Source organism: Mercenaria mercenaria, chromosome 3 (genome assembly GCF_021730395.1).
Source record: "Mercenaria mercenaria strain notata chromosome 3, MADL_Memer_1, whole genome shotgun sequence".
Classification (NCBI taxonomy): domain Eukaryota; kingdom Metazoa; phylum Mollusca; class Bivalvia; order Venerida; family Veneridae; genus Mercenaria; species Mercenaria mercenaria.
The window spans coordinates 53,369,802-53,379,504 of record NC_069363.1 but is presented as its reverse complement, the minus strand read 5'-3'; the positions used below and the strand labels follow the sequence as shown (position 1 = coordinate 53,379,504).

The 9,703-nt window shown below is 36.2% G+C and overlaps 1 long non-coding RNA gene across 1 annotated transcript; it reads left to right on the top strand.

Moving 5' to 3' along the window:
• Positions 1-400: 400 nt before the first annotated feature.
• LOC128556041 (uncharacterized) lies at positions 401-6,035 on the top strand. Its single transcript, XR_008370405.1, has 3 exons — positions 401-537; positions 3,688-3,922; positions 5,865-6,035. It is a non-coding gene; the product is annotated as an uncharacterized LOC128556041 (long non-coding RNA).
• The last annotated feature ends 3,668 nt before the right edge of the window (positions 6,036-9,703 follow it).

The following is a 9,703-nucleotide window of genomic DNA, read 5'->3' as shown; positions in this document are numbered from 1 at the left end:
GTAAACCCTGCCGAAATTACGCCCTCGTTGAAACAAAACTCAAAGAATTTCGTACTCGTCAGTGCATACACATGCATGAACACAAAAAAAAACATTATAATTCAAAATATAATTATTTTCTCCATGGCTTTTCAACTTTTTATAATTTTATTATCGAATCACGGCTACAAAAAATTCAAAATAATTTTTATTTTTTCTAATAAATTGAAACCGTTATTACCGTTAGGAAGTAAAATAGTGTGCACACTCAGAAATCAGACACTTATTGCTGATTTTCTAATATTACCGCTGTTATACAATACTGAATATAAAACAAAATATTTAGGGTTCGTCTTGGCTAAATAAATGGAATTGACCATGTGTTATTGTTGGCTCATTACAGGTATAAAACATTGCTTTCGTGGGGAAGTTATACGTCAACATTCAAAGAAACAGACAAGTCAAAAGATTTCCTGTGGTCAGAAGTTATACAGACCAGAAATTGTTACGGATGTATGTGTGACCACTCAGTCCACTCAGTCTAAAAGTAACTTATGGGTGAGTAGCGTGCTTGTTTTTATTAGCTCACCTGTCCCGAAGTGACAAGGTGAGCTATTGTGACCGCTTGATGTCCGTCGTGCGTCCTCAGTCGTCCGTCGTGCGTCGTGCGTCAACAATTTCTAAAAAAACATTCTCCTTGAAAACCACAGGGCAGAATTGCACCAAACTTCACAGGAATGATCCTTTGGTGGCCCCCTTTCAAAATTGTTCAAAGAATTGAATTCCATGCAGAACTCTGGTTGCCATGACAACCAAAAGGAAAAACTTTAAAAATCTTCTTGTCCAAAACCACAGGGCCTAGGGCTTTGATATCTGGTGTATAGCATCATCTAGTGTTTCACTACCAAAATTGTTCAAATTATCTCCCTAGGATCAAATATGGCCCCGCCCCGGGGGTAACATGGTTTATATAGACTTATATAGGGAAAACTTTGAAAATCTTCTTGTACAAAACCACATGACCTAGAGCTTTGATATTTGGTATGTAGCATCATCTAGTGGTCCTCTACCAAGATTATTCAAATTGTCATCCTAGGGTCAAATATGGCCCCGCCCCGGGGGTCCCAAGTTTTACATAGACATATAGAAAAAAAAGTTTAAAAATCTTCTTGTCTGAAACCACAACACTTAGACCTTAGATATTTGGTTTGTAGCATTGTCTTATGGTCCTCAACCAAAATTGTTCAAATTGTATCCCTTGGGTGAAAAGAGGCCCTGCCCTGGGGGTCCCAAGTTTTATATAGACTTGTATAGAAAAAGCTTTAAAAATCTTCTTGTCTGAAACCATACAATCTAGGCTTTTGATATTTGGTATAATGCATTGTCTAGTAGTCCCCTACCAAAATTGTTCAAATTATGCCCCTGGGATTAAAAGAGGTCCTGCCCTGGGGTCACTTAGTTAATATGTGAGTTATATAGGAAAAATACTTCAAAAATCCTCTGATCCTATTTCCAAGACTGTTTAATTATAATTACCTGATGACCCCAAGTAATATGATGTCACTTGACTGTGACCTTGACCTACTGACCTACTTTCTTGTTTTTAAGATACAGTCTTGAAATTTTGATGACATACACAGTTTTGCACACAAATCATAAAACTGAATTTCATTGACCATGAATGTGACCTACTGACTTAATATTTTATCATCAGTTTGACATTTGAAACATGTAGCTTAGGTGAGCGATCCAGGGTCATCATGACCCTCTTGTTTGTTATACCATTACGCATTACTCCATTCTACATGTTTTACATGTAGATCTATGAAATATGTATTTATTAATTCTGTTGTTTTGAGCAAAAATATATATATTTCCCTTTCATGTATAATATAACTTTTAGCTCATCTGGTCACATTCCTTGACTATTGAAATACTTAACTAGAGCTATCAAATGTGATTCTTACCTTCCATCTAGACTTTGTTGATATATAGAGCAAAAACAACACATGGCCATAATCGAAGAAATTAAAGAGCAATTAAGAAATCCGTTACGCACAATTAACTAAGTAACAATGTTGATCATTGCTGAAAGTTTGAATAAATTATATGAAATAACGAATGACGAATTCAAGTCACAAGCACTTCTCTATATATCATATAGAGGAAAACAACGAAGGCCCATAATCCAGGAAATAAAAGAGCATTTACAAAAAAAACTTCCTTTTTGCACAATTAGGCATCAATGTTGGTCTGCCAGCTATATTGCAAAAACAGCGTTCCATTAATGCGAGCTACACTACTTGTTGCTTTCCAATATACCTGCGGCCTGGAGGTAATTAATTAACTGTGCTTTATGTAATATTTATATACGACTGACCGGAAGTCATACAGTGTGATTTTTATAAGATACCAGACCCTGGAGGTGGGTATATTAAAATCGCACTGTCCGTCCGTGTGTGTGTGGGCGTGCGTGCGTGCGTCCGTGTAAATTCTTGTCCGGGCTGTAAATCTGCTATCCATAAAGGGATTTTGAAATAACTTGGCATAGGTGTTCACCATAATGAAACGACGTGTCATACACAAGACCCAGACCCCTTGCTTCAAGGTCAAGGTCACAATTAGAGGGTTAACAGTGTATGTTGCGTGTCCGGTCCATAACTTTGCCATCCATGAAGGGATTTTGAAATAACTTGGCATAAATAGTTATCATAATGAGACAATTTGTCTTGCGCAAGACCCAGACCCCTAGCTTCAAGGTTAATGCCACACTTGGAAGTCAAAGGTTAACAGGGTCTGTTTTCGTGTCCGGTTTATAACTCTGCCATTCATCAAGGGATTTTGAAATTACTTTGGCAGAAATGTTCCCAATAATAAGACGACGAGTCATGCGCAAGATTCAGACCCTTGGCTCTAAGGTCAAGGTCACACTTAGAAGTCAAGGGTTAACATGGTCTGTTTCGTGTCCGATCCATAACTCTGCCATCGATGAAGTGATTTTAAAGTTACTTGGAATAAATTTTCCCTATAATGAGATGACATGACATGTGCAAGACCCAGAACCCTAGCTAGCTCCAAAGTCAAGGTCACACTTAAAAGTCAAAGGTTAACATGGTCTGTTTCTTGTCTGGTTCATAACTCTGCCATTTAACAAGGGATTTGAAAATAATTTGACAAAAAATGTTAACCATATTGAGAAGGTGTGTTGCGCATATGACCCTGGTCTCTCGGATCAAGGTCAAGGTCACAAGGTGTTTCATACCTAAACTATTCTGGCATTTTTTTTGGCGCAGACAACTGTAGCATTCGTGGGCATGCTTCTAGGGCATTTGTCACTAATAGCGACAATCCTTGTTTGTGTTAATGGGGGAAAACAGTGAACTTTTCTTTTAATGCTGCTTCAGAATAGATAGAAAACGAATAACAACAAATATGCCTATTCTAAGAATTTGTAATGTTCAGCCATCTGCATGAATTTGAAGAATATTGAGCAGTAACGCTGCTGTAGACCAGTTATTGACCGACTGTTTATACATGCCAGTCATGTAAAATAGTATTATGCAAATCTATAAAGAGACCATTAAAAATTCGACGAAATATCCTGACAGACGCCGTCCGTATAAACTTGCAAAAGCAATCTGTTATCTTACGTATTTGGTCCAGAGATCTGACAATCCTGACAGTATATCCAACAGTGATTTCTTGCAGGTGCTGCAGACCAATTATGCCGACGTCATGGATTCTAGGGTGTGCAAAGCAACTGCTGAACTCATTTTACAACCCGTACACATCATCACGCACTCCAAAGATGCGAAAAAAAAAACTGCCGCGGTTTGAGGTTGTAGAGTCCGAGTTAGTTTGTTCGACGAATCAAGTTCAGCCGATAACAATAGGTCACATCGAGGACAGTCACTTTGTTCCACTTGTATTCCACTTGTAAAAAGTAAGTTGATTAGGAAATCATGTAATTCAAATCACAAAATTATACAGTAAAACAATGAAAGACACCGATAGTTGTGAACTAACCCTTATTATTATAATATGACTCCTGGTATGAATTGCCGGTCCATAGTTTGTCTACATTCAGCACGTTTTTACTGGGCTAATAAGTAAAAAAAAATGAAAACTAATCTCTGATGTCATGTAATAAGATACAAACAATGTACTTAATACTGAATGACCTGCTGGTCAATAGTCAGAATTATTACATACTCGTTTCTATTCCCCGAACCGGAGACGTCAATATTTTTCGGGTGCGTGACTTAATTTAGTGTGTGTCGTTGCATTAATTCTTTTATTAAGTTCTTTTTTGTTAATGCTATTGAACAAATTCATGATACTTACATTACAGTTAAACGTGTAGATACGAGTACGTTATGTAATAAACAGGTTATTTAATATGCACTCATTCTTTAGCGGAAGAATATTGCGCCACTAAAGTCGCGCAGCATTTCCGCTAAAGAACCCGATACAAAGCTAATATCAAAACCTATAATTATTGGTAATTCCCATTCCTTTGAACTTTCGGCAATTAGTATAGGTTATAGATCATTTATTGACTTTCTAATGCAATAAGTTTGCTGAAACGGAGCGTAGCGTAGTGAAGGTAAAACTTAATGCATTAGAAGATCAAAAAGTGTATCTATAACCGACTTATAGTTAAAACGCCCATTTTCATCAATCAGCGACATCTCCGTCTCAAGTAAACTAAACCACACAGGGACCCCTTCTTTGAAATTACCTTAAATCAGTAGTAAGATATATATTCTTTTAATTTGATGAGTTGTAGGTAGTGACTTTTTACAATATCTTATTAAAAATCGGTTTCTGTTTTATTTTGTAAAGGTAACTTTTAAGAAAAAAATGTTTAGAATTTGAACTTGATTTCCCTGGGAGGTGTGGCCAACACTGCTTGTACACAAAATCATTTATATATAGTAAGCGCACACTGGTTTATTTTTAGACCTGTATGCAGTCCCAGTTTTGGCAATTGCTCCACCTCCTTGAATGTGGGAAATCTATGGTAGGCGGAACAATAAATACTCATTAATTTTGAACAACATCATGATTAAGTGGATCAGTTTCTTCAGTTATGAAATAATAAGAAAATAAATTGTTTACTTTTTTGAAAATCCCTCGCTTGTCATTGGATAAAAGCGATGTTTGAACTATAATTTTGACTATTGGCCTGTAGACCATTTAGTAAGAGTATACTGTTACATGACTTCTTATATAGTCGGTCAATAGTTTGTACTATATGACCAGTCAATATGCAAGACACGTCTGCTGGAATAAAGTCAAACTTTGATGAACTGAAGTCTGTGTAAATTTTTTTTTTAAGTTAAGTACTAAACACTTAATTGGACGGCAACTCGACCATTAGTCTAAGCTATTTGTCTTAAGTACGTGAAATCCCGAGCAATAGTTTTGACTATTGACGGGTAAGTTGAAATTTTAAAGACTCCGTATAATATGTCCTAAACGCATGCATAAATGTAGGTAAAATACACTGAATAGTACTAATAATGACAAGACCTTCCAGTCACTACTAATAAAATCATTAGAACCGCTGCTAGAATTAATTGAACAATCGGTTTAGAGTAAAGGAAAATAAGTGCAGTCACATGCTTTTGTTTTTTCTTCAATTTTCCACGAACGTCTGCAAAGCGAAGTTTTCCATTGTAAGCGAAAACAGTTATCAGTACTCCACAAACGAAAAGAAAAAAAAGAAACTAAACAAAATAAAACTCGACTTGTGTAAAACACACTCGGTCGAGAGGCATGTTGCCTTTTCTCATTTTTACGACAGTACGCCTTTCTAGTAGAGTCGCTAGAGTAGGCCCTACATAGCATATGGTATAAACAAGAGCCGTCATATCTTGCAGCTGTCTGATGGATGGGATGGACATTCTCGATCTGAAGCTGCAGATTTCCTTCACTCGATAACCTAGCTTCGACTTTATTGAGATCTTCATGGTTCTGTATCAAGGTCTTTCTGCTTTGTCGGGGATCAATGTACAACTACAAGAAAAGGCAACCGATGTGTATGATGCTTTTAAAAAGGTATTTCATACTTTGTATTATTTCTATATTCTCTGTATACATGCACATTATACTCCGTTGTGTATGTACATGTATGTCATAAAATACAATAATTATAGTGTAAAGTATCTTTTGTTTAATCATTGTTTTTCTTAGTTAACCCACCAGTTTTACTGGATTCTGTACCAGTACAAACCTCACTCCTCAACTTGAACAGATGAATCAGAGTTGGAGGACGAATGATTTCAGACACAATACCTTTAATCAATCCTTCTGGAGAACATACGTCTCGCTCTTTGTCCGAACTCGAACCTTGCAAAACGGAGATCTGCGCCCGCTTTATTGAGCAAAGTGGGCTATCTGGCAGCTGCTTATACGTAAGGTACGATGGCAGTAAAATTTCCCCCATATGCCTCAGTTGTCCGCTCGAATGTAGTCCACATCAACATATAGTGCCGTTTTCCCGCCTAGTAATAAAGGCCACTATCATGCAAGATACAAGCTTTATAGATGCTTGATTGTAACGATGATTTTAAGACTACGTGCTTCCAAGCTGCTGGGTAAGATGAAAGTACATACCCTATAGTCAGTCACGCGACCATGGTTACGTTACAGTATGGTCAACCATACAATATTTGTTATTTTTATCTCAACTATACGAAGTATGGAGCTACTCGACCCGGCGTCGGCGTCGGCGCGTCGGCGTCCTTCCGCGTCCGCACTTTAAAGTTTTGATGCACTTTCTCTTTAACTTTGTAGTTACTTGATGGATTTGTTTCAAACTTATAATAGTTATTCCTCATCATCACCCACATCAAATGGCACAAGGGCCATGACTCTTGCACCAATATGTAATGAATATCCCCCTTTTGACTTAGAATTTCAGGTTAAAGTTTGGTGCACAGTCACTCTATTTCATTTATTACTAATAGAAATGGATTTGATTCAAATTTAAAATAGTTGTTCCACATCATCACCCACATCATATGACACAAGGTCCATAACTCTGGAACGAACCAATTTTCCATGAATTATGCCCCTTTTTATTTAGAATTTCAGGTTAGTTTTGGTGCACTTTCACTCTATCTCTGTTTTTACTAAATGGATTTGATTCAAACTTAAAACAGTTGCACCACCTTACCATCCACACCACAAGGTCCATAACTCTGGCACCAATTTTTCGTGAATAATGCCCCCTTTTACTTAGAATTTAAGGTTAATTTTGATGCATTTTCACCATATCTCTTTTATTACAGAGAGGATTTGATTCAGAGTTAAAATATTTGTTCGGTATCAACATTCGAACCAAAGTACACAAGGACCATAACTCTAGCGCCAGTATTTCATGAATTATCTCCTTTTTACTTAGAATTTCAGGTTAAAGTTTTGGTGCACTTTCACTCTATCTCGGGTATTACTCAGTGGATTTGATTCAAACTTCAAACTTTAAGAGTTGTTACACATCACCACCCATATGATATGACACAAGGTGCATCACTCTTCCACCAATATTTCATGAAGTATGCCCCCTTTTTGCTTAGAATTGTACTTATTTAATGTTTTAATAACTTTATCTTCATCTGTCTTATTACTTAATTCGTTTGACACAAACATAAGCTATTGTCCAATAACTTCATCCACATTGGAGTCATTGAACACTTCAGCTTCCTCAGATGTGCCATTTTCACTACCCAGCATCGAAATAGTCAAGCGCGCTGTCTCATGTGACAGCTCTTGTTTATTGCTATAGAAAAACCTTCAGGATAAGAGAAATCTCGCTAGAAATGCTGATAAAACTTATTATGAATGGTTATTTTATGTAAGAAATATTTTGTTTTTTTTCTGAAGTTCTGACCAAAATAGCTACAAATGAAGATGTGTAAATTTATCTTTGTTTTACTTTCGTGGACAGACAGATTGACAACATGAAAAAGATGTTCAATGCCTTTGCGAAAGAAAATCATCCAGAGCTTCCATGACTGGTTTTGGCAGGCCATAACGCATGACAGAAAGGGTAAAATATATTTCAGTAGTATTTCAAAAAATAACGACAGCGGACCAGAATACTTGCATCAAGAAATCAGTACGCTTTGCCAAAATGAAATAGTACTAAAGTACTGAAGTAGTAATTAGATGTGTATACGCGCAATAATATAAAAACTGAGCTTGACAACAAACACGATGGGGATGCGTACTCCGGATAATTGCCATTTTGTGATAAGGTATTGTCCGAAATACGTGAATGATTTTTGTCAACAAGGTAAATAAAAATTCAATTTACTACTCTATTTTACTACTTTAGAAAAAAGGGACTTATATTTAGTAACCAACTACTTTGAATATGCTTTCATAGCGTAAATGAGGCAATCTTAATTGGAAACGCTAAAATTTATGGTAATATACTATCATTTGATAAATGCGTGCTGTGTACATGTTCTTGATATCGTCGCCCTGATTGCCCTGCGGGGAAAACTCCGAATCATAAAGACTTATTTAGTTACGTACAAAGAAAATGTGTAAAATTTCAGCTTTGCCAATGTTCAAAGAACGGAGAAATCGGCCATAAATGGGCGCCGACGATGTACTGTGTATATTGACTTGTATCACATTTTATTGTACCGAGTGACGTTGACATTATCCCCGAGTTTTATAGAATAAATCTTACAAAATTATCATTTTTTTTTAAGTATAAAACAGTAATGTATTGTGGCCCTGCAGATACGTAATGTTTTTACATTGATATTTATACCCTTTACTTCGTTGAAATAATGTAATAAGCTTTAAAATCGTAATTCTCGGGAAAATAGTGCTATAGTATGCAATATGTTTTAGCTGGACCCAACGAAGTATGGAGAGCTGTCCTACTCGACCCGGCGTCGGCGCCGTGGGCCTTCCGCGTCCGCACCTTGGTTAAAGTTTTTGGTGCACTTTCTCTTTATCTTGTAATTACTTGATGGATTTGTTTCAAACTTAAATTAGTTATTCCTCATCATCATGCACATCATATGGTACATGCTACCAGTACCAAAATGTAATTTAGAGACACCCACAGCTGTAGTCATACGGCGGTGTTACACGGAACCACCAATGATACACAGAGCGCAATTCGTGGAAAGACCAGGTTTTAAAAGAGTACACACTGTTATAAATCTTTGAAAGAATGTGACAAAATAGATGAATACATAGCTTTTAATAAGTTTGTTTGCCGAGGAAAGTTTCCTTTAGTATAAATTTTTCCATCGACAACTTGGTAATATGAGGTATAGTGAAGAATACAAGTTGTTTTGGAAAACCGGCTTAAAACTCTTCTAAAGATTAAACAATTATACAATTACTTGCATAACAGAAACCACATTTCTGACGCTAAATTAAGTGGAAAGAGAAAACCCAGACAGACGAAGAGTTATTGACATTAAAAGAAGCAACTAGTTACTGCATAAATGTGATAAGAGAAAATTACTGCCACAGAAAAGACTGGACATTGATACTGAATTGTTAAAGTAGGTTCTGTTGTGGCAGATTTATTTTACAAAACATTATTTGACTAGAAATATTTTAAAAGCCATGTTTTACTTTGGTAAAGAACAAATAATCATGTTCGTTAAAATATTTATTAAGCAAACTTGAAACGTAAACACAAATTCATAAAAAAAAACAACAAAGATCATAAACATTTCACATT